The following is a 24628-nucleotide window of genomic DNA, read 5'->3' on the forward strand; positions in this document are numbered from 1 at the left end:
CTTGATGATGACAGCTTTGTAATAGATCTGGAAGTCCGGAATTGTGATGCTGCCAGCTTTGCTTTTCTTTTTCAACATTCCTCTGGCTATTCGGGGTCTCTTCTGGTTCCATACAAATTTTAGGATTATTTGTTCCATTTCTTTGAAAAAAGTGGATGGTATTTTGAGGGGGATTGCATTGAATGTGTAGATCGCTCTAGGTAGCATTGACATCTTCACAATGTTGGTTCTCCCAATCCATGAGCATGGAACGTTTTTCCATTTCTTTGTGTCTTCTTCAATTTCTTTCATGAGTATTTTATAGTTTTTTATAGTTTTCTGAGTACAGATCCTTTGCCTCTTTGGTTAAATTTATTCCTAGGTATCTTATGGTTTTGGGTGCAGTTGTGAATGGGATCGACTCCTTGATTTGTCTCTCTTCTGGCTTGTTGTTGGTGTATAGGAATGCCACTGATTTCTGTGCATTGATTTTATAGCCTGCTACTTTACTGAATTCCTGTATGAGTTCTAGCAGTTTTGGGGTGGAGTCTTTTGGGTTTTCCACATAAAGTATCATATCATCTGCAAAGAGTGAGAGTTTGACTTCCTCTTTGCTGATTTGGATGCCTTTGATTTCTTTTTGTTGTCTGATTGCTGTGGCTAGGACTTCTAATACTATGTTGAATAGCAGTGGTGAGAGTGGACATCCCTGCCGCGTTCCTGACCTTAGGGGAAAAGCTCTCAGCTTTCCCCATTGAGAATGATATTTGCTGTAGGTTTTTCGTAGATAGCTTTTATGATATTGAGGTATGTACCCTCTATACCTATACTCGGAAGAGTTTGGATCAAGAAAGGATGCTGTACTTTGTCAAATGCTTTTTCTGCATCTATTGAGAGGATCCTATGATTCTTGTGCTTTCTTTTGTTAATGTATTGTATCATGTTGATTGATTTGCGGATGTTGAACCAGCCTTGCAGCCCAGGGATAAATCCCACTTGGTCGTGGTGAATAATCCTTTTAATGTACTGTTGGACCCTATTGTCTAGTATTTTGGTGAGAATTTTTGCATCCATGTTCATCAAGGATATTGGTCTGTAATTCTCCTTTTTGATGGGGTCTTTGTCTGGTTTTGGGATCAAGGTAATGGTGGCCTCGTAAAATGAATTTGGAAGTTTCCCTTCCATTTCTATTTTTTGGAACAGTTTCAGGAGAATAGGTATTAATTCTTCTTTAAATGTCTGATAGAATTCCCCTGGGAAGCCATCTGGCCCTGGGCTTTTGTTTCTTGGGAGATTTTTGATGACTGCTTCAATTTCCTTAGTGGTTATAGGTCTGTTCAGGTTTTCTATTTCTTCCTTGTTCAGTTTTGGTGGTTGATACATCTCTAGGAATGCACCCATTTCTTCCAGGTTATCTAATTTGCTGGCATAGAGTTGCTCATAATATTTTCTTATAATTGTTTGTATGTCTTTGGTGTTGGTTGTGATCTCTCCTCTTTCATTCATGATTTTGTGGATTTGGGTCATTTCTCTTTTCTTTTGGATCAGTCTGGCCAGGGGTTTATCAATCTTGTTAATTCTTTCAAAGAACCAGCTCCTAGTTTCGTTGATCTGTTCTATGGTTCTTTTGGTTTCTAGTTCATTGATTTCTGCTCTGATCTTTATTATTTCTCTTCTCCTGCTGGGTTTAGGCTTTATTTGCTGTTCATTCTCCAGCTCCTTTAGGTGTAGGGTTAGGTTGTGTATTTGAGACCATTCTTGTTTCTTGAGAAAGGCTTGTATTGCTATATACTTTCCTCTCAGGACTGCCTTTGCTGTATCCCAAAGATTTTGGACAGTTGTGTTTTCATTTTCATTGGTTTCCATGAATTTTTTTAATTCTTCTTTAATTTCCTGGTTGACCCATTCATTCTTTAGTAGGATGCTCTTTAGCCTCCATGTATTTGAGTTCTTTCCGACTTTCCTCTTGTGATTGAGTTCTAGTTTCAAAGCATTGTGGTCTGAAAATATGCAGGGAATGATCCCAATCTTTTGGTACCGGTTGAGACCTGATTTGTGACCTAGGATGTGATCAATTCTGGAGAATGTTCCATGGGCACTAGAGAAGAATGTGTATTCCGTTGCTTTGGGATGGAATGTTCTGAATATGTCTGTGAAGTCCATTTGGTCCAGTGTGTCATTTAAAGTCTTTATTTCCTTGTTGATCTTTTGCTTAGATGATCTGTCCATTTCAGTCAGGGGGGTGTGAAAGTCCCCCACTATTATTGTATTGTTGTCAATGTGTTTCTTTGCTTTTGTTATTAATTGCCCTATATAATTGGCTGCTCCCATGTTCGGGGCATAGATATTTACAATTGTTAGATCTTCTTGTTGGATAGACCCTTTACTTAGGATATAGTGTCCTTCCTCATCTCTTATTACAGTCTTTGTTTTAAAATCTAGTTTGTCTGATATAAGGATTGCCACCCCAGCTTTCTTTTAGTGTCCATTAGCATGGTAAATGGTTTTCCACCCCCTCACTTTCAATCTGGGGGTGTCTTTGGGTCTAAAATGAGTCTCTTGCAGACAGCATATTGATGGTTCTTGTTTTTGAATCCAATCTGATAGCCTGTGTCTTTTGATTGGGGCATTGAGCCCATTTACATTCAGGGTAACAATTGAAGGGTATGAATTTAGTGCCATTGTATTGCCTGTAAGGTGACTGTTACTGTATATTGTCTGTGTTCCTTTCTGATCTTTGCTGCTTTTAGGCTCTCTCTTTGCTTAGAGGACCCCTTTCAATATTTCTTGGAGGGCTGGTTTCGTGTTTGCAAATTCCTTTGGTTTTTGTTTGTCCTGGAAGCTTTTTATCTCTCCTTCTATTTTCAATGACAGCCTAGCTGGATATAGTATTCTTGGCTGCATATTTCTCTCGTTTAGTGCTCTGAAGATATCATGCCAGTCCTTTCTGGCCTGCCAGGTCTCTGTGGATAGGTCTGTTGCCAATCTAATATTTTTACCATTGTAGGTTACATATCTCTTCTCCCGAGCTGCTTTCAGGATTTTCTCTTTGTCTCTGAGACTCATAAGTTTTACTAGTAGATGTCGGGGTGTTGACCTATTATTACTGATTTTGAGAGGGGTTCTCTGTGCCTCCTGGATTTTGATGCCTGTTTCCTTCCTCACATTAGGGAAGTTCTCTGCTATTATTTGCTCCAATATACCTTCTGCCCCTCTCTCTCTTTCTTCTTCTTCTGGGATCCCAATTATTCTAATGTTGTTTCGTCTTATCGTATCACTGATCTCTCGAATTCTGCCCTCGCGATCCTGTAGTTGTTTCTCCCTCTTTTTCTCAGCCTCTTTATTTTCCATCATTTGGTCTTCTATATCACTGATTCTCTCTTCTGCCTCATTTATCCTAGCAGTTAGTGCCCCCATTTTTGATTGCACCTCATCAATAGCCTTTTTGATTTCGACTTGGTTAGATTTTAGTTCTTTTATTTCTCCAGAAAGGGTTTCTCTAATAACTTCCACGCTTCCACTAGCTTCCAGCTAGTATCTTTAAAGTCATGATTCTGAACTCTAGATCCGACATCTTACTAATGTCCGTATTGAGTAGGTCCCTGGCTGACGGTACTACCTCTTGTTCTTTTTGCTGAGGTGATTTTTTTCGTCTTGTCATTTTGTCCAGAGGAGACTAGATGAATGAGAGAACAAAATGCTAACAGGTTTACAACGTCCCCAGCAAATATACTGTATACAAATCAGAAAGGACCTGAAACCAGGGGAAAAGAAAGGGAAAGAAAGAAAAAAGAAAGAGAGAAAAAAAAAAGATAAAAACAAAAACAGAACAATACAAAAAAAGCAGAATGTGATCAAATATGATCAGGCTAGTGCATAGATCAGTGCCACACACTAGATTTTGGGCGTATTTTGGTCTGTTAGAAAAAAGTGCCTCCTAAAATTTTAAAGGAAGAAAGACATATATGTACAAAATAAGGGTTGATACAATGAAGGGATAGAAGATGACTGTAACGATGAAAATTATAAAAGATTTTATAAAAGGACTTGATAAGATAAGAAGCTGTTTGGAAAAAGAAAGAAGATTTAAAAAAAAAAAAGAAAAAAGGGAGAGAATGTGATCAGGCAGGAGACTAGAACAGAGCCACACACTAGTGATTTAGGGTATATTTTGATCTGTTAGAAGAAACTGTATCTCAAAATTTTAAAGAGAGAACAACTTATATATATATGCCAAAAATAAGGGTAACTACTATGAAGGGATAAAATATGACTCTAAAAATGAAAAATAAAAAATGTTTTGTTTTTTTTTTTTAAAAAGAGATTGATAAGATGTTGGTGGAAAAAGGGAAAAAGAAAAAAAAAAACAGTTAACAAAAATTAACTTTGATGAACTAATGAATCATGGTAAAAAAAAGCCATGAATTCTATGTGCAGTATTCCCCTAGCGCTGGAGTTTTCCCATTCTCCTTGATTGGTAAACTTGGTCTTGGCTTGCTGGCTGTTCGGGCTGATCTTCTGGGGGAGGGGCCTGTTGCCGTGGTTCCCAAATGTCTTTGCCGGAGGCGGAATTGCCCCGCCCTTGTCGTTCCGGGCTAAGCAAGCTGCTCGGGTTTGATCTCAGGAGCTTTTGTTCCCTGCAAGCTCTCGGTACAGCTTTGGAGGACCAGGGCAGAAATGGTGGCCTCCCAATCTCCACCCGGAGGAACTGGGAACTCGGGGCCCCCCTCCTCAGTGCGCCCCCAGAGAAAAGCAGTCACTCCCGTGTCCCCGGTCTCCGGCCGCACTCCGTGCTCACCCGGCCTGTGACCGAGCGTTTCTATCTCTGGCACCCGACCCCGTGTGGAGTCTCCAAACCCAGCAGATCCCTGCGGTGCGCTCCCGCGCCGCTCCTCCCGGGGGAGGAAGGGGAGTCTCCCCGGCTCTGCCGCTTGTTGGGTCCCTGCTGGAGGAGCAGTGGCCCGACTGGGCCGCGGATCACAGTTTATGGCCACCCCGAGCTGAGAGCCCGCGCCTCGGCTCCGTCTCTGCAGCCGGCTTCCCCGCTCCGATCCCTGGGAGCTCTGCCGCACTCAGGCTCCCCCGGTCTTTCTGTGACCCCAAGGGTCCTGAGACCACACTGTCCCGCGAGGGTTCCACCCCCCGCTTAGCCACTGGAGCGACGTCCCTCCGCGGAGCCGACTTCTAAAAGGTCCGATTTTGTGCTCCGCGGCTCTAGCACTTGCCAGAAGCGGCCGACGGAGGCCCCCTCCCCCGCCGTCTATCCTCCCGAATATCGCCTCGGATTCACTTCTCCGCACGTTCTACCTTCCAGAAAGTGGTTGCTTCTCTGTTCAGATAGTTGTTGCTACTCTCCTCTTCGATCTCCTGTTGAGTTCGTAGGTGTTCAGAATGGTTTGATCCCTATTCAGCTGAATTCCTGAGACCAGATGAAATCTAGGTCTCCTACTCCTCCGCCATCTTGCTCCGCCCCCCCAAAATGCACACATTTTAATGGTACAATTTTGACAAATGGATCCACTCATGTAATTCACACCCCTGTCACAGTAGGGACACAGGTGTCCCAAGAAACTTAGATTTTTAAAGCCCCTTTTAAAAATCTTTCTAATATGAGCATTTAAAGCTATAAATTTCCTTCTTATTTCTACTTTGGCAATAAGTCACAAATTTGATATATTATATTTTAATTATCATTTAATTTGAAATGTTGTCTAATTTCCTTTTTGATTTTTTCCTTGATCTATAGGTTATGCAGAAATGTATTGTTCAATTTCGAAAGATTTGGGGCTTTTAGAAGATATCTTATTATTATCTATTTTGAATTTAATTCCATTGTGTGTAGAAAATATACTATGTATAATTTTCATCTTTTCAGATTTATTAAGACTTGTTTGTACCCCAGTATGTTGTCTCTCTTGTTGAACGTTCTATCTGTAGTTGAAAGAATTCTGTTGGGCATACTGATCATAAATGCCAATCTGTCTTCTTTACACGGGATGTGTAGTTACTTACTGACGTTTTTGTTTAGTTGTTCTATGGATTGCTGGTTAGAGGTTGTTGACATCTCTATGATTGTTAATTTGCCTATTTCTCTCTCTTTTTTTTTCTTGTCAGTTTTTGTTTCATGTAGTTGAAGTGCGGTCATTGGGAAATACACATTTTTGTAATTGTTATGTCCTCCTGACAGAGTAACCTTTTTATCATTATGAAATGTCCTCAATCTCTGGCAATACTACTTTTCTTAAAGTCCATTTGCTGATGTTAAAAAGTAATATATAATAAAGGGTATTTTGTCTAATGTGGTCAGTTCATCTTTTTTATGTTTACAATTTATATGGCTTATATTTTCCTAATTTTACTTTCAGTTATTTGTGTCTTTATATTTATAGAGCATCTATTCTAAACATAACTTAGTTGAGTCTTAGTGATTTTTCTTTCCCAGTCGTACAGTATCAGCTTTTTAGTTGGAGTTTTAATCTATTTACTTTTAATGTAACTATTACGTGATTGGATTTAGAGCTGCCATGTTGCTATATCTTTTCTTATTTGTTCCATCTGTTCTGAGGAAAAGGTGGGAGCAAATGTGTTAGAATGACAGGTCTGGTGGTGGAAAGAGGACAGCGTATGGGTTTAGCTCATATACTCTCCATGAAACATGTATTAGGGTCATCAGGGAAAGAACAGTGTGGAGGAAAAAATTGTCATAAGCTTGAAGAGAAAAGAGAAGACATAAAACTTATTGTGATGAGTGAGAAAGTGAACGTTGTAGAAGACTAAGTTATGGGATATATTGATTGTCCATTCATTTATTCCTTCATCATGCATCGACTTCACAAATATTTGAGTATCTTCTTTGTGGACGAAAAGGGGCATGATCTCTGCTCCTGTGAAGCCATCAGACTGTTGTTGCTGATAGATATCAGTCAAATAATTATAGTGACATATATCCATGATTATGAGCTAAGAAACAAGTGTTGTGAGATCATAGAAATGATTGATTCTACAAGAGTATACAACAGAGGAACTTGACCTTGCATAGGTGTAAGAAATAGTTCGTCAGAGCCAGTGGCCCTTGAGTTGAGATCTAAAGTCAGAGCAGGTTAAATGAGGCAATGGTTGTTGGGGGGTTAGTGTTCAGACAAAGAAGCAGTGTGGACCATTGCTCAACGGTGGAGAGAGGACGGCTGGGTCGTGGTGTGGCCGGAGTGTAGAGAGCAAGATGAGGAGATCCACAGGGGTGGCAGCACAGGGCCAGAAAATGCAGGGCATTACACATTGTGATTGAGAGTAGATCTAATAGTAATGAATTTGAAATGAAACCAGTCAGCTTGTTGGGCGATGTGTGTCTCCTTAAATCATCAGAATTTTCTTTGATGTAAGTTAAATAGAGCAGATGAAATTGGGCTAAAAGAATTATCAGAGCAATATACAAAATGAGTTATTGCCAAATTTTCTTACACTCAATTTTATTTCTATTTGAGGGAAAAGTAGGTAATTAGAGAACACCAGGCATTGCTTCCAGGTTTCAAAGTGGCTTCCATCCAGCTGCAGGGAGGCTCACAGCAGAAAACCAGATGTTCAAATAAAGACCTAAGTGGACAAATATGGACGATGTACATTACATAAATATGTGATGGAAATCTTTCACGGTATTTAGAAATAACATCAGCGACTTTAGAGTATTTGTATGAATGCCTCCATTCTTCCAGAAGCACCGAAGGGAGGAGTTTAAATGCATTTGTTGGGCATGTTTGTGCATTTCTACTTACAGTGTTAGCCAGTACATGTGGAACATTAGAAGAACGAAGTTATTTACTGGGCAGACATTTGCTGAGCGCCTTCCAGGTGTGACCGTTGTACTTGTTCTCCTGGATTTGGCAGTGAAGGATATGCAGATGATTCTGACAAAGAACTTTCCCTCTGTGCAGGAGAGTCAGCCTTCATAAAAGGTGATAGTGGTAATGGTTTCAGAAAGGGAAAGTCAGGGAGGAGGTTCAGGTAGACCATGGAGGACAGAGGAAGAGCAGTGCTTCTAGGAGCTCAAGGGATACTTGAGATTTTTATTTCCTCTTTTTTCTTGCCACATTTTAAAATTGTTTTTACTATGCATTTGTGTTTTTCTTATAAGCAGGAAAAAGGGATCAATCACAAAAGGCAAGAACATATAACCTAAGATCTACCCTTTAAGCATATTTTTAAGTATATGACATAGCATTATTATCTTCAAATACATCAAGTTGTGTGCATTGAGTAATTATAGCTTTTTTTTTAAGATTCATTTGTTTGAGAGAGAGAGAGAGAGAGAGTGAGCAGGGGGAAGGGTAAAGGGAGAGGGAGAGAGAATCCAAGCAGACTCTCTGCTGAGCGTGGAGCCAGATGTGGGGCTCGATCCCAGGACCCTGCGATCATGACCTGAGCTGAAATCCAGAGTCAGACACCCAGACAGCTGAGCCATCCAGGCGCCTCTATAGCTTTCTGAACGGCAATCATACCTCAAAAAAAAAAAAAAAAAAAAGGCAAACACAATTTGTTAGCTCTGGTTTTTATATTTTTGCATTGTTGTTGTTCAACAAGAATATTTCTAAACAAGTATTATGCATGGTGTCCTGCCCTACATGACAAAGCTCATTCCTGTTAACAAAAAGAAGACAGGTCATGAGGATTTGGGGGAAAGAGAAATTGTGCCTATGGAAGTCGTTTTCGTGGTTCTGAGTCAAACCAGAGAAAAACCTTAGTGCAGTTGTCCTGAGACACATGATCTACTTCTACAGTCAGAGGTTCCCACAGAAATAATTGATATTCACGGGAGCCTGTTCTGTTGGGTTTTCTCTGTTAAGAGTTAAAACTTTGAGGGGCACTACATGCCTGGGAAATTCTGCAGACAAATTCTTGAGTTGGAAAATACGCTCTACTAAATTCTTGAATACAAAAAATAATGCCTTAAATTGTACTTTGGACATGATATGTCCACTTTTTTGGCTCAACAAACAAACCCGAAATTGTTTTTAGCTTTCTGCTCTGGCATTCACAAAGTTTTGCCTAAAACCCTGGAGATTTGCTGAAAAAGATTTATTTATGTGCATTCTGAAGAGCATGCCAAAATCCTGCTGCTTCATGTTTTTCAAGATTCTTCTAAATTAAAAAGCGAGTGCATGGATGAGGGTAAATGCTCATTTAGTTATTGTGCACAGTAAATGTGTTTATTTCCAGGAGGAGAAGAGTAAAGATGTTGTGAAAAAGTGAGTGTCCAGTCAAATGAGTTCTGTCGCTGTAGAGCCAAAGAGTTTTTCTCCTTACAAAATCACTGTTTCATATTTAATGAGAAACCATGCAAATGTAAAAGTCTATCGGTTTGGGGGTTGCTTTTACCTGACTTCAAACTAAGTCCTATCAGTTGAGTACCCCCCCAAAGCCACCTAACTCACCCACAAATACAACAATACAATGGTGAAAAAGCAAAATGACTTCTTAATTAAGGAAGTTCCAGATATTTTGCAGCTCAATTGAACAGTCAGGATCAAAAGAGTGAATATTTGCTCAGAAATATTAAAAAACACGCTAAAAACCTTAAGAGCCATTTTTTTTCCCCCAGAAGAAGCTTGTTCGTTAAAATTGGGTCTTATACAAATATATAATGCAATATATACCTCTTTAGGCATTGTTTGCTGATTGAAATACTATTTATACAGTGATACAGATTAGCATTAAATAGCCAAACTGAATTTGGATCTAAAAAAATGTTGTATAAATAATTTTCCAAAGTGCAGACAAAAAGAAAAGAATAATGACTTTTGTTTAGTTTTACTGTAATGCCAGTGACAGATCCTTGGAAGCAAAAGACTGTTTTGCATCCACACGCGCTTGCAGCCAAGTTAAAATCCCTCGTGCCCTCCCCAGAGCCCTGATCTGATTGCCCGACCCCTATGACTGATAGTCCCTTTGGTAACAAAATTTCCCCTGTGTTTATCTGATATAACCCTCTCCTAATCACTGCACTTTATTTATTTATTTACACATGCTTATGAATATATATCACATTGGAATGAAATGGAAGGAGGGAAAGTAAGTTTTCAAAGTGTGGAGAAACCAACGACTGCTTATTCTTATTCCATCTTGATTCTCACCCTGTGGCAGGCAAGTGTGAGCCCCTAAGCTAAGGATCAGGAGCAAGACCAGAGGCAGCGCCAGAAGCCTAGGATGTTTTTCTTCTTACAAAGGGTGATGCAAGTAACAATGTAGCAATCAGGCCAGGCTTAGTCAGTGGTAAAATTACTCTAAGTATATACAGAGTAGCTAAAGAGTCAGGAACAAGTGAAAATTACTCTCGAAAAGACCTTCTCCATTGCTATTACATAAAAAGAGCATCAATAAATATGTATATTTTCTGTTAGTGCTATGAAATACACAGAAAGTTAAAGATTCAATAAAATATTAAGAAAAACAGTACTTTGTCATTTGAATATCTCTAGTAAGCCCCCATGTTCTTTACATTGCACTGGAGGAAGATTCAGACCTGCTAAACGTGGCAGATGGTGGAAGAAAGCGTATTCCCTTCCCTAACCTCCAGGTTGGTGTTATTAAAGCAAGTGTGATGATTAATCGTACACACGTTTAAGAAACAGTTGTAAAAAACAAACAAACAAACAAACAAACAAACAAAAAACAAAAAAGAAGCAGCCATGACCACCACGCATAGTGCGTGAGCCCCACACCTGTACGAACCTCGGCAGGGGGCTCTCACCCACCACCTCCTGGTCCGAAAATCCCAGGGAAGGACTCCGATTGGCTCTTCCCTGCTGAACATGGAGGGAGCATCCCTTGCATCCAGGCTCTGGGTCCCAGTTTTTCCACATCTTCAGCCCCAGCCCCTAATTACCTCCTCTTTTATATTCTTCCATCTCCCTCCTCTCTGCTAGATCCTGCCCATCCTCCATTAAACACTCTTTTTCTTCCAATCCGAAAGACTCCCCTACACATGGACCTGCCCATTAAAACAAAACAAAATAACCCTCCCTGGGCCCCATGTTCAGCAAATTATGTTTTCATTGAAGGTAGGCCATGAGGAAGTATGGGAAGAATCTTGAAATGGAGAATTAGTGAAGTTGTGAACAAAAACTCAAGTCAGGTGTATAAGCAGCAACCTGACGAAAGGTGGGGCATGTGATTGTGAGCTCACGGTGAAGAGCATGGTGGGGAATGGCAGGGGAAGGACAGCCCAGGCGTTTTCTGTTATGAGCATTCTCTTTTGGTGGTACGTCAACTTGAGCTAGCTTCATTTCCAGAATGGGCGTTTACTGGCTTGCATGAGCAGGCCCAGCTCTGACCATGGGACCGCTGATGTGGCAGGTAAGGTCCCCACAAGGACCTCCAGGCTTTCTGTGAGAAGTGGACAGAGGGCGGGCTGTGGGTCCGAGAGAAGACAAGTGATCTAGCAGGAATTTCTTGGTTAACTAGCCTGATACACGTTTAACTCTTGACTGCTTCAGCTATAAATAGTAGCCTTTTAGTTTATTACCCAAGCCAGACATTTTTGTGTCGAAAGAAGGCTCTATTCATAATCATGTTGGAGTAACAGGCATAAAACAGGAGTGTCCTCGACAAATCAGGGCACGGATCATGCTGGGCAGTAGGAAGACGGGGAGGGAATTTCTGTTCAGGGAGAGGCAGCAAGGCAGACCTGAGGCTGCAGGAAGGACGGGTCATGACGATGATGACCAGGGAAGAGATCCATGGAAAAGGGTTCAGCCTCCTTTTCCCAAGCCAACTGCTGCAGGCTAGCCCAGTGCTAATTTAAAGGGTCAGTGTCAGGAAATGGAAGACCATTCCCTGTGGGCCCAGTTATATCTTTAGTGATTGTTCTTGTCCAAAAATAACGATTCCTTCACTGTGAATTACACGTTGCCAAGAGGTTTTGCCTTTGTGACTCCCTCACAAAGATTTCCAAATAGCCTCATGGCAATTTTCAAATCACACATGCTGGACACCCCAAACAAGCCATGGAGGAGCAGGAGAGGAAAGAGCCTAAAGCGGGGCTGAGCTGGTTTCCAACCTCGTTGCCACCAACTCATCCTGCATCTTGGTCTAGCTCTGCATCCTTCACAAAATTGGCTTTAAGGCAAGACCCTGGCACAACCCATCCTCCCTGCTCTGAGGCTGGGGTTCTGGGATGCTAAGTATAAGACACCGTCTTGACAACAAAGACATTCTAGGCCCCTTGGGGAAATGTGGCAAATACATGAAGTAACCACAAAAACGGCAAAGCATGACAGAGTGCCATGTCTGTGTGGGTCCAGCAGCTGGGGCCCCAGTGGAGGCTGTGGACACCACCTGCTGATTTTTCTGAGTCAAAGCTGCCAGTGAGGGGCAGGCAGTCTTTAGAGAAACCTAGAAGTGATGACAGAGACCAGAGCTTTACAGGAGAGATAGGGACAAACGATCAATAGTCAAGATTCATACCTGCCTGTGTTTCCTTGAGAATTCCAGTGATGATGGTGGTAGGTGGTCTGCTGGGAGTGGGAGCAGAATGGCTTGAGTGGAGGGACACATGCGAGTCCCCCTGTGGTGACATGCTGTGCTCTTATCTCGGGTGGGTCCATGGGCACGGGGCAGCAGTGTGATGTGGACAATGTCAGGAGATGGAGAGCAACCCAGGTGCAGTGAGGGGACCCCAGGATGCACACCCCAGTGGCGTCTCGCCCTGGGCTCCCCGAGGGGGCTTGACAGCCAGCACCAGATGGCACACGCCTGAGGACACAGCCTAGGGGGTCCCCCCAAAACCATTTTGGACCAAACTCCCTAGCACCACTTTTCACAGAAGGCTCTATTTAGAAAGGTGATTTTTCTTCTCAAGTTGAAAGGCTCTGTTGCATATTAAAGAGATGTTCCTGGATAGAACTAGTTTGGCTAAATTTATTTCATAGGAGGTCAAAGGAAAGACACGGGTCGCCTTGCATATCCTATTAGATGAAAAGCTGCATGTTAACGACCTAGGAAATGACAGCAGAATATCTTAATCTGGTAAATTTTCTTCCACACATTATGTCATATTTGATTTAAAGGGTCAAAAGGTCGATTTGGGGCTAAAAATGGAAATCAGCACCTGCACCCCCAGCTGGAATAAATGGGGGTAAATGCAACACCAGAGGGGCAGTTTTCAAAACCACTGACTTCAGGAAATGCTTTTCTGTCCTGGCTCTGGAGGCTCTAGGCCTGTGTGGCTCAGTTCCACGCGGCAGCCCACTCTCTGCCTTTCTCAAGACCTTTGGTTTGTCCTCCTGGGGCTCCCTCTTTACTTGGGCCCCGCATCCTCCAGGTGGAGCTGTTCTTGCTCATGGTTCCCACACGCCTCTGACTCCCCTGTGCATGCGCAGGGTTGCATCTTTCCACCTGTGGGTCAGACTGTCACCTAGATGGGCCCCTCGCGCACATCAGCCCTCATCTCCCTCAGGTCAGGCTGGCTCCGGCTCCGTCAGCCACACTGTTTTATTTCTAGGCACTTGCGTTTGGATCTTCAGAGCCCAAGAGCTCCTCCGCTCACTCTCTGCCTCCTTGTCCAGTGCAGAATGCGAGAGCCAGTTTTCCTCACCTCCCATCACTGGCAACCCAGTATCGGGGTCAGTCACCCCAGGCTGTCACTGCTGGTTCCCCCAAACCCCCAAAACTTCTTTCTCCTTCATTCATCTCCTTCACCTTCACCTTTGTCAGATTAATCATGCTAAAATATTGCTTAAATTTCTCTCTCTCTTCTTCTTCTTCTTTTTAAAGATTTTATTTATTTATTTGACAGAGACACAGAGAGAGCAGAAACACAAGCAGGAGGAGTGGGAGAGGGAGAAGCAGGCTTCCTGCGGAGCAGAGAGCCCAACATGGGGCTTGATCCCAGGACCCCGGGATCATGACCTGAGCCGAAGGCAGACGCGTAAAGACTGAGCCACCCAGGCACCCCTTCTTCTTCTTCTTCTGTTTTTTTTTTTGGAACTCCTGATTAACTTAAAAGATCAACTAGAAACTCTAGCCTGTAATGCATGGCTCTTCACAATAGCGCAATGTACCGGACACCTTAACTCTTTACTACCCCTTTTGCTCAAAATACATGGTCCACCTGGATGAGGCCAGGCCCTCTGACCTGGGGTACCTGGTGCCTTCTCACTGCAGCTCTTCCAGCGGAGCTCCCAGTCCTGAAAGATGCTCCTCTGCTCACTTCCTCTGAGCAACACCCAACAGTGTCAGCAAGGACGTCCCCAGCACATCTCCTCTGGAGCAATGCTTCTGGTACCCTCTCTGCCACTCAGTCATTCCTATTTATTACCATGTGTTGTTAACGTTCATGTTATGAATGTTTTGCTTCCCCAGGTTAGAGTGTATGTATTTTGAATAGGTGTTAAGTCTTACCTCTTTAACCACAATGGCTATTAATTCTAAAAAAAGCTTTTCTCTGACTTATTCAAGGCCAGTGGTAATGCTTGGCATAACAAAAGAAATTCACTGTCATTTCCATGGAAATAGAGATTTTTTTTTTAAATACAGAAATGTATAAAATGTCAGAGGCTATTAGCACTTAAGTAATGGACAACACAGTGGTACCGAAGGATTTGTAAAATTTCTCATGGAAAGTTCTGGAAAATGGATTTGTTTTAGAAAATCCTTGAATTTCAGTATGTACATTCATTTATCTCTAGGCATACAAAGGTTCCCCCAATATTCCGGAAAGAGCACATCCCTTGAATGAGATAACATATGTGCAAGTGTTTTGTAAACTTAAAGCACTATAAACAGATGAGGGATTATCGTTCTTAATGAACAAAATTTCCTGACATTAAGTAATAAGCTGAGAGAGGACAGAGGGAACCAATTAAATAACGTCATTCAAACAGCAAGAGCTCATCTTTGCTGGCTGGAGAAGTGGAGAATACTGTGCTTTTTCTCTTTTTTTAAATTCTCCTCCCTTCTGGCAAAGTCAGCTCTTGCCAAAAATCATGATTTGTGTGAGAGCAGGGTATTGGTTACCATGTCCCATTGCATGTCTATGGGAGACTGGAGCGCATTTCCATGGCTGTTGGCAGCCCTCTCTTTATTGCTGTGTTTTGGGAAGTTTGCTGTATATTGCACTAACTGGACAAACTATTGTTGGGAACCACTCTCTTTTTTATCCAGTCTTGAATAAGTTGAAGTTAGTTATTTGCTTAATACTCCAGGCTGATGAGGCATTTCATTATCTTACCAGTAATACACTCCAGGAAATGGAATCATTAGAGAACAGAAGTCATTGAAATATAAACATGTGAATAATTTACACTTTCAACTGGTGTTAAATAAAAGGTTTTAATCTAGACAGAGATCTGACAATAAATATTCATTTCTAATTTCCAGTGAGTAAACTTTATCTCTTTTTAGAAGCCTTTCCATTTGATTTTTTTTTTTCCTGGAAGATAATGGCAAATCTGACACGGGCACATTTGGGAATAAAATTTCCCTCTGGTCAACACAACCATGAAGAGTTATTATGAAAATCCAAATTTGAAATAATTGCAAACATTGTAATGAGTAGCCATTTTAGGATTCTTAGGTATGCTCGCCCTCAGAGGCTTACCTTGCTGGATTCGTTCTCCTAGGGGATGAGAGAAGAAAGCAGAGGAGACGAATTGCCTCTCAACGTGGGCAATTTGTTGGATGGTTGCCAGCCTGGCTGGAGGCTCGCCCCAGAGACAGAAATCAGCCTTTATTTTACCAGCCAGTGTCCGCGCAGGCCTTCACATTCCAGCAGAGAATGTGGCCTAAGAAAAAGAAGCGTTTGAGAGACACCAAAATCACCACTAGCTCGGGGGCAGCCGTACTCTTCAGGCCGGTCTGGGTTCTTTGCTGTGACAAAGGACCTCCCCCCCCCCACCACTGCCTTTCCTGTATGCCCTTCTGCAGGTGTTGTAGAACGAGGCTGAGCCTCTCTCTTGTTTCTTTTCCTTTTTCTTGTAATGGCTGTTTTGAGGCACAATTTATATCCTATAAAATTTACTCATTCTAAGAGTCCAGTTATCGGTTAGTATTCAGAGAGCTGTGGGACCGCCCTCATTACCTGAGTTTACAACATTTCCATCTCCCCAGAAAGAAAGCTTGCGCCCATTTGCAGTCACCCCCGCCCCATTTCTGCTTACCCTACCTACTGGCTTGCATCCTGGCTTGGTGGTCTTTTGCACTCAGTAGGTAACTGCCCACTAGGTGAATGTGAATCCGTACACTTCCATTATGGATTTCAGAGCCTTCTGGAATGTCGGAACTGAGATGAGCCATGGAAGCTCATCTACTCTCAACTTGTCATTTTATAGCTGAGGAACCTAACCTAACCAGTGGTCCACACGTGGTCAGTGAGGGTTAATGAGGGTCTGGGATTCAAGTTCGGGTGGCCATGGTTCTAACCTAAGAGGAGACATGGGTTCCAGCAGAGATGTTTTGAGTCTAGGAGACAAGATAAGCCCTTAAAGCCAAACCCTGAGAGGTGATTTACTGACAGCTGTTATTTTAGGTGCTGTCCATCTGGTTTGGTTCATCACGGGGGTCTCCTCCCCACGGAGTCAGAGTGGGGCCTTGGCTGATGAAGGGTGTTCCTGCCCCACGTGTATTGTTGGGGATGTCGGCATCCGTCATTGTCCGGTTTGGTCTCTTCTCTTGTCCTCTGCTCTTTATTCTTGGAAGGACCTTTATTGTGTTTCTCCCTTCTACTCAGAATTAGCTCCCCGTTTGCCTGGGAACAGACCCTCTCAGGCCACCTGGACTTGCTTGATGACAAGCCTACAAGGCAGGCACCTTCCATGTCCCCTGGAGTGTTCTCGGGGCAGACAGTTGTTTAGGTCAGAGTCAACAGAGGCACATACATCTTCTTTGGGTCTTTTCTATTTAAGCACATGGTGACTGCTCAGATGGTCCAAAGCGTGTTTTCATTATTTGATTCACAGAACTTTTATAATCAAAACTATGCAGGGTGAGTTTTCCAAATAATTTCTTTTTTCTAATATGCAAACTTCTGTTCATATTCCAATACCAGATTATAAACAGATACAATTTCTCAGAACATCTCCAAAGGGGCCATTTACAAGATCTTGCTCAAAGAGCAATGTGTTATTACAAAGAATTATGTCATTTTCAAAGATATTTCAGACCAGTGGATCGAATTCTTACATATTTCTCCTGATTAAATTCTGCTGATTAAATCAGTTGTGACTTATGTGAAGATTATGAACATAAACCATAAAATAAAAAAGATCTTTTGATTTGAAAATTGGTCATTAAAATCATATTCTCTAAATTCCCCATTGATATTGCATTTCAATGAATAAACATGTTTGATCTTTCTCTTTGTGCTAAAAATCTTTTATCTTTAATCTTATCCAGCCAAGGAAATGGAAAAGTGTGTTGATCCTAAATAAATATGTAAAAATCAATAGTAATCTTACATATTAGCCATGATCAGCATGATTAGTGAAAACACTGACTATTCACAAAAGCAACCTAGAATATAAAGTACCTAGGAAAAAATATTAGGAAGAATAATATAGAACCCAAAGAAGAAAACCACGAAATTTTGCTAAGAAAGATAAAAATAAGGTTTGAACAGATAAAGAGACATTCTATGTTGTGGATGGAAAGACTCAATATGGTGATTGTTATATGTAAGTTTTCTGTATTTTCTTAAGTAAATTGTGGAATATTTAAATTCTTTTATTTTTTAAAGATTTATTTTGTTTATTTGAGAGAGAGAGAGAAAGAGAGAGAACAGTGGGGAGGGGCAGAGGGAGAAGGAGAGAGAGACACAAGCAGACTCCATGCTGAGTGCAGAGCCCGATGAGGGGTTCCATCTCACGACCCTGAGATCAGATCTGAGCGGAAACCAAGTGTCAGTTACTCAACCAACTGTGCCATCCAGGCATCCCTTGAAATTCTTTTAGAGCATAGTTCATTCCATCAACATTTAAAAGTCCATCTGACTGGAGACATGCCCCCAGTGTGGTTTTGAATCTTCCCCACTGTGCTTTCTGGAACTCCAATCAACCAGATAGAACAGTGAAGGATGCAAGCCTACAGATGACAACCGTGACATGACAAGGATACTGCTTTTGGCCGGACCACCCTCAGCCACAGTTGGGGGGGAGCAATTGTGCAGGGAGTGGAAGGGGCTGAGGTCATACCTCTGTGACTTGTGGAAACTGAAACTTTCCCCCAAACCAAGCATCTCACTCTAAACGTGCAGCTGTAGTCATGATGGCCAGATGGCTCCTCAACTCCGCTTTGCTAGTGATGGCAGAGATGATCGTTGGGCACCACTGCATCAGCCAGAAGGCCGGCCCTTGGGTGCATCAGAGTGGGTGGCAGATGCCTGAAGAGGGACAGCCTAGCTCTGAGAGGGTACCAGAGTAAGGAGTGCGTTGAGCAGGGTGGCTCAGCAGGGGAGGGAGAGAGAAGGCTCTGGCATCATGGAAGGAGAGCCCAGCGAATGGTCTAACAACCAAACCCAACATCTACAGGCGAGAAGCTTGCTGAGAGGAAGGCCTGTAGCACTGCAGGAAACCCAGAACCAGAGTAAAGACATGCCTACACCAGACTCGACCTGGAGACGAGCAGTGGAGACACAAGCCATGTGTTGAGCCCTTCAGTTTCCTGAGATAAAGGGAGACCTTAGTCCACATGTTGAGAGGCATGGACACATGAGCAAATCAACCCAGCCTGGAAGAACCCTCGATGTGTCCTCCCAAACTAAGGCAGCCCTGGGGGGTGCAGGCAAAGTGTCGACATAACTACACAAGAAAGAAAATGAGACTGGCATCAGTCTTCTCAACAGCAACATTTTCTGCAAGAAAGGCAACATTATAAAGATGGCCAAGATTTGAAGATGTGATCGCAAGATTTCATATCAGCCTAGCTTTCCTTCAGAGACCGCAGCCACCAGCAGACGTGGTGGCACTGAAGCCTTCCAGGACGGGGGCTCTTGTGGGCCCTTGCTAGGGACCCCAGCCTCAGGCAGCCATATGATCATTGGAAAGCCATGGCATAAAGGGTGGGGGACGGCATCAAAGACAGTTAACCAAGGGGCTGAGGGCTGAGGGCGACAGGATAGATGTGCTGCCCACCCCGAGAGGGTGGTGGTGATGGAGAAATCACCAGGAGGAGGGACTCGGAAAGCCTCACTGATGAGGCCGCAGCAGTTAGTGAGGGCACAGCGTCACCTGCCACTGGCAGGTGCAATCGCATGCATGTTCAGAGTAAAGGTTAACACAGATGCCGGGGGTGACTAATTCCCTGGAGGGGGAGGAGGCACAGGAATGGAACAGAATTACGAGTCACTGATTAGTGTCTGTTTTCTTAATTGAGAACCGTTCTTAATCAGGATCTGGGGGAAATTGAGCCACACTGAAAATTATTTGATTTTCTCCCTTCTCCCTTGGACGGTACTTGCCACGCATCATTTTAGATGCTTAAGAGATGACGTTTTTCGAAATCTAAATTAGATGCCTTAGGGCCTAATTCTCTTGAAAAGTCGAATATTCAGTGTTGTCTGTTTCTGCAGGTGATACTGTGATTGGCTGATTAAGGCTGTCATGCAGATATCACCAACAAGCAAAACGCTAGAAGAAAAATGTGAGTCTTCCTTATGCCAAAATAAATTGACCAAAATTCTGGTATATGGTATCAGAATAGTGCAGAAGAAGATTCCATAGTGAGAGATTTTGCATGCACGTGTGTCTGTATCCTAATGCACGTAACACGTGTGCGCCTACATACATACAAACATACGTGTATATAACATTACATGAAACCATATGAAAGGGCTGAACTCAGCATATTATCACCTCACTACATGTAGGTGCTTTTAACTCACTCGTTCAAAGGAAAAGGTGTCTGATTGGCTCACAAAGCAAAGTACAACTCAAAGCTGCATCCAAAAGAGATGCCTAGAACAAAGTACTTGAGAAAGCCTGATAAAAGGCAAGGAAGGACGCACATACCAACTGAAAGAAAGCAGGTGTTACAATCTGATGATGGACAAGATAGAATTCAGACCAATAAAGCATAAATGGAAAAGATATTTTGTATTGCGAAAGGCCACAATTCACAATGAAGACATAAAAATTATTAGTATTGATGCATTTGATTACACAGAAGCAATCCTTATATCACAGAAGAAAATGGGAAAGGAAGAAATAAACAGATAGGCTAGAAGAGGTGGGGACAGTCAGATAATTTACTCTTTCAGCCCCAGGCGGACTGAGACAACAAACAGTACGGATAATTCTCGTGCACCTTGTTTATGAAGTAGAAGACCTAAACGATAGAGTGGATCAGGGAGGCTTTGTGGACACATTCCAAATTTTGTACCACTGTAATAGAGAGCGTGCCTCCTTCTCGAGTACAAATTCACACACAAAAAAAGGTCATATGCTAGGCTGTAAAGCAAACCTCAATAAATTCCAAAAAAAAAATATAAGCAATACAAACCACCCTCACTGACTCCACGCAATAAAACTAGGAATTAATAAGAAAATAATAAAAAAAAAACACAAAAAGTCACTTCCACCTGGAAAAACAAAACTGCTTAACAACTCTGGGGTCAAAGGGGAAGTAAACACAATTGCAGAATTTCTCCATCTATTCTAAGGAAAATAGTATCCAGAATGCATGGGGTATAGCCAAACTGAAGTTCAGAGGAACACCATATGGTGATGAACCTCCATTGCCAAAGGTGGAAATAAAGCTTATCAATACCACTCAAAATCCGGCACAGCACAAATGACCCTGAGGGGGGGATGAATGAAGACACACGCCATCCCCTGGGGGAGGTGAGAAGACTGGCAGCTTTTGTGACAGGGGGCGATTTAACCAGCGCGTGGAGAGAGAAATCTCCATGCCCGGGACACTGGTCGAACTGGTGGGAGGTGGGTTATGTACATTTGGTTACTTCTCGGTCTCTTTGGTAGATGGTGGTGGGTTCTGGTTTTCTCCATTTCTCTAGTCAATTGTTGAACATTCTGTATTAAAAAAGAACCCCCCCAAATCCCCCAAACCATCCGTTCTGTTAGCTTTTCAAATTTGTTGCTCCAAAGTTACATTTACTGCGGTATCTTGAGAGATGGCACCATGAATGGGCTTGTGTCGTTTTATGATAATAATTTTTTTTTGTCCCCTCTCTTTTCACCTGACCAGACCTACAAAATCTTGGCTATTTTGATGGTCTTTTCTGTTCAAAGCTACTCTTTGTGTTGACATGCTTTATGCTTTATTAATTACCGCTTAGCTTTTCCTTCTTCTTACATCAGAAAAGGGAACAAGGAACCCCGATAAATGGACTTAGACCACAACATGCTAATCGCTGAGACATCCTCGGCAGCCAGAGTTCTCTGTCCATGCTCTTTCCTCCCTCCAGAGGTAATCCCTTCCCTGACTTTGTGAAAATAATGTGCTTGCCTGTGTCTTTGTCCCTAGCCAAAGTCATTGAGTTTTCTGTAATTTTGATATTTGAAATGTTGGATTGGAATCATACTGAATATATTCTTTCTTCTCTCCCTGTCCTGTTCCACTTGACAATGCACATCAAGTATGTCTGTGTTGGGGTGTGGAGCTGCTCTTGGTTTGCTCTGACACCATGTAGTCTTCCACTGTAATACTTGTAAGTTATCTCTTTTCCTGGTGATGACTATTTGGCTGTTTCAGCCTTCGGCTACTGAAATAGCTCAAAACTATGCATATTCTTGCTCGCATCCTGGTGTGCACGTTTCTCTAGAGGGGCACCTAAGAGGAGAATTGCTGGATCATAGGGCATTGCTTAAATTTGAATTTACCAAATAACACCCAACTGAATTCCAAGTATACCCCAACCTAGGTGGGCTTTGGTCCTTTATTTCTGTCCCCCTTAACCTGTAGAGACACCTCCACTGCCAAATCTCTGAACGTAGAAGTAAACTTGCTTCTTTGGGCTTGGTTTACCTCATTCAGACCTCTTCCTCCTTAGATTTTGGGGAGTATTTCCTTACAATATTGACAACTTTTTCATGCATTTAAGGAGATTTAAAATTATTCATTACTTTAAGTTGTTTTCAGTGGAAGGGTTATTCCAAATAATTTACTATGTGATAGATATGGAAACCTCTGATTTTTGTCATTTCCTCCTATTTACTTGAGGTTTTTTTGTGCTGTTTTTCTAACTTCTCAAATGGAGTGCTTAGTTAATTTACTTTTACATTTTCTTATTTTCTGCAAGTCCTTTAAAGTTCTGAATTTTCCTCTGAGAACTGCTTTGCCTGTGGCCAATGGTTTTTAATATGGAATACTCTCATTTTTAAGCATTTTTAATTTCAGTTTTTGTTTTGTCTTGCACTTGTAAGTTACCCAGAGGTTCTGGTCCACGTTCTTGAGTGGATTGACATTTGGGACCATCCCTTGGTCATTAGTTCCCAAGTTTCATTGCTTTGTTCTCTGTGATTTCTATATAATTTTGTAGAATCTATTGAATTTTCTTTATGCACTACAACTCAGGCATATTTTTAAAATAAATATTCCATGAGTGTTTGAAAGCCACATGGATTCTCCATTTGTTGTGGGCAAAGCTTTCTTTCTACCTTTTAATCAAGATTTTAAGTTGATATTTTGATCTTTGGTCTCCTTATTCATGTTTCACTTTGTAATTTTTAAAGAGGTCGCTTAAAATCTCATTCTGTGAACAAGCTAGTTTCTTTCGTTTTTCCTGTTTTTGTTTTATCTATTTCATATATTCTGCTTTATGTAATTTATTTATTTTATATATATATATATATATTGCTCTATATATTCTGGTGTTGTGCTGTTCAACGTATGGGAACTTCTGCTATTAACTGAAAGGAGCGTACTTTTATATAAAATATGATTCCTTGTCTTAAATGTCCTCTCTGTCCTGATTTTTTCTCTAATGTTAAGTTTCAGCTTCCCTAAATATGACAAGACTTTCTCCCACCATTTCTATTTCTCCATCTTCTATGCTTTGTTGATGTAAGTTAGAGTTTTAGTACCATATTATATTGTTTGCATTATGCTTTTACCTTTTAAAAAATCATGCCACCTATGGCTATATTATAAAAATCTTTTTTTTAAGAGAAAAAGAATTATTTCTTTCTGGTTATTTTTTTCACCATTATTTCTTATATCTACTAATTTCTTTATTAATTTATTTTTCAAATTTGCCTGTGTAAATATCCAAGTAACTGGTCTAAAAGGGTTAGCATACATCCTGACTCACCAAATGTCTGTAATATGCTTATTTTGCCATACAGGTGACTGATATTTAGGCTAGGTATGAAATTCTGGTGCAGAATTCCTTTTCCTCATCCTGGAAACACTGCTCCATTATCTTCTAGGACCTATTTTTGCAGATCAGAGAGCTGATGCCAAGCCAATGTTTTGTTTCCTGCAGATAATCTGTCTTTTCCTCTCCGGACACTTTGAGGATGGATCTAGGAATGGGTCATTTTTCATTCTTTTTGCGTAGCACTTGGTCAACCCTTTGAATATGACAAAACAAAAGAAAACAAACAAACAAAAAAACTTCAAGACACTTTCCACAGAGGGAGAATTGCTTCATTAATGCTTCATTTATATTTTCTTCCCACCAATATCTTTGTTTGGTCTGGAAAACTTTGTTAGATGGGTATTTGAGCTTATGAGTCTTTCCCTGTTGTCTTTCAGATCTCTTTTCAAACTTACCGTCTCTGTCTTTCTGGATTGAGTTCTGGCAGACTCTCAGTCTTTCCCCTTCCTAATTTGATATTCAGCTTTGTCTATTTATTCTTTTTGTTCAGGTTTTCATTCTGGAAATAATAGTTTTAATATTCATAAATTGTATTAGAGTCTGCCTTAAATTAATCAACACGTATCCTTTTGTATTTCTGAGCTCATTAATTTGACTTATTTTAGGATTTTCTTAGGTTTTCCTTCTGACTCTTCCCTCACCCTCTGACTGGCTCTTTTAGGCTGCTTTCCTTCGATGTATGATGATTCTTCACTATTCATTTCATAGATGAACCTGAAAGCCAGATGGTATTGAGGGCTGTGCTGTGTTACCTGGGTTATCTTGGCAGTGAATGCCAATTCTGGTCTTGGAAGCCCTGGCCCTGGAAGGGCCGTCTGTGTGAGGAAGTGGACACGGGGATAGGTTGCTCATTGGGGAACTTGGGAGAATAGCTTGAATAATTTCCGGGCTGATCATCCATGACCTGATCATCTTGTTCTTCTATCTTGGGGTTCTATGGGATTCTTGTGGGAAACTTTTTTCAGGAAGGCTTTGTGTGTGTGTGTGTGTGTGTGTGTGTAATTGCTGGTACTTTAACTTATTGGCATTTGCCATTGATCAATTTCCATGTGCCCCAAATTTTCCAGAATTTCCTTCCTGTTTCTATCTACTGATGTGGTTCTTATCTTCCAGTACTATAATGGATTAAAAAATATCCCGTCAGTGACTTCAGTAGGGTTTGGAGAGCCATGAGAGAATAATTGTCTTTAGCCAGGCTTAGTAATCAGAGTCCTGTTTTCTAATTTTATATAAAGAACATCTACTCTGTTAGTAAATCAGAAATACAAAATTATAAGACAGGTTTGCTCTTATACTTTGTGTCATATATTATTTTATCTTTTTAGAGGA

This window comes from Eumetopias jubatus, unplaced genomic scaffold, assembly GCF_037043125.1.
Source record: "Eumetopias jubatus isolate StellerSeaLion01/CBP00866 unplaced genomic scaffold, mEumJub1_p1.0 scaffold_17, whole genome shotgun sequence".
NCBI classification, from domain to species: domain Eukaryota; kingdom Metazoa; phylum Chordata; class Mammalia; order Carnivora; family Otariidae; genus Eumetopias; species Eumetopias jubatus.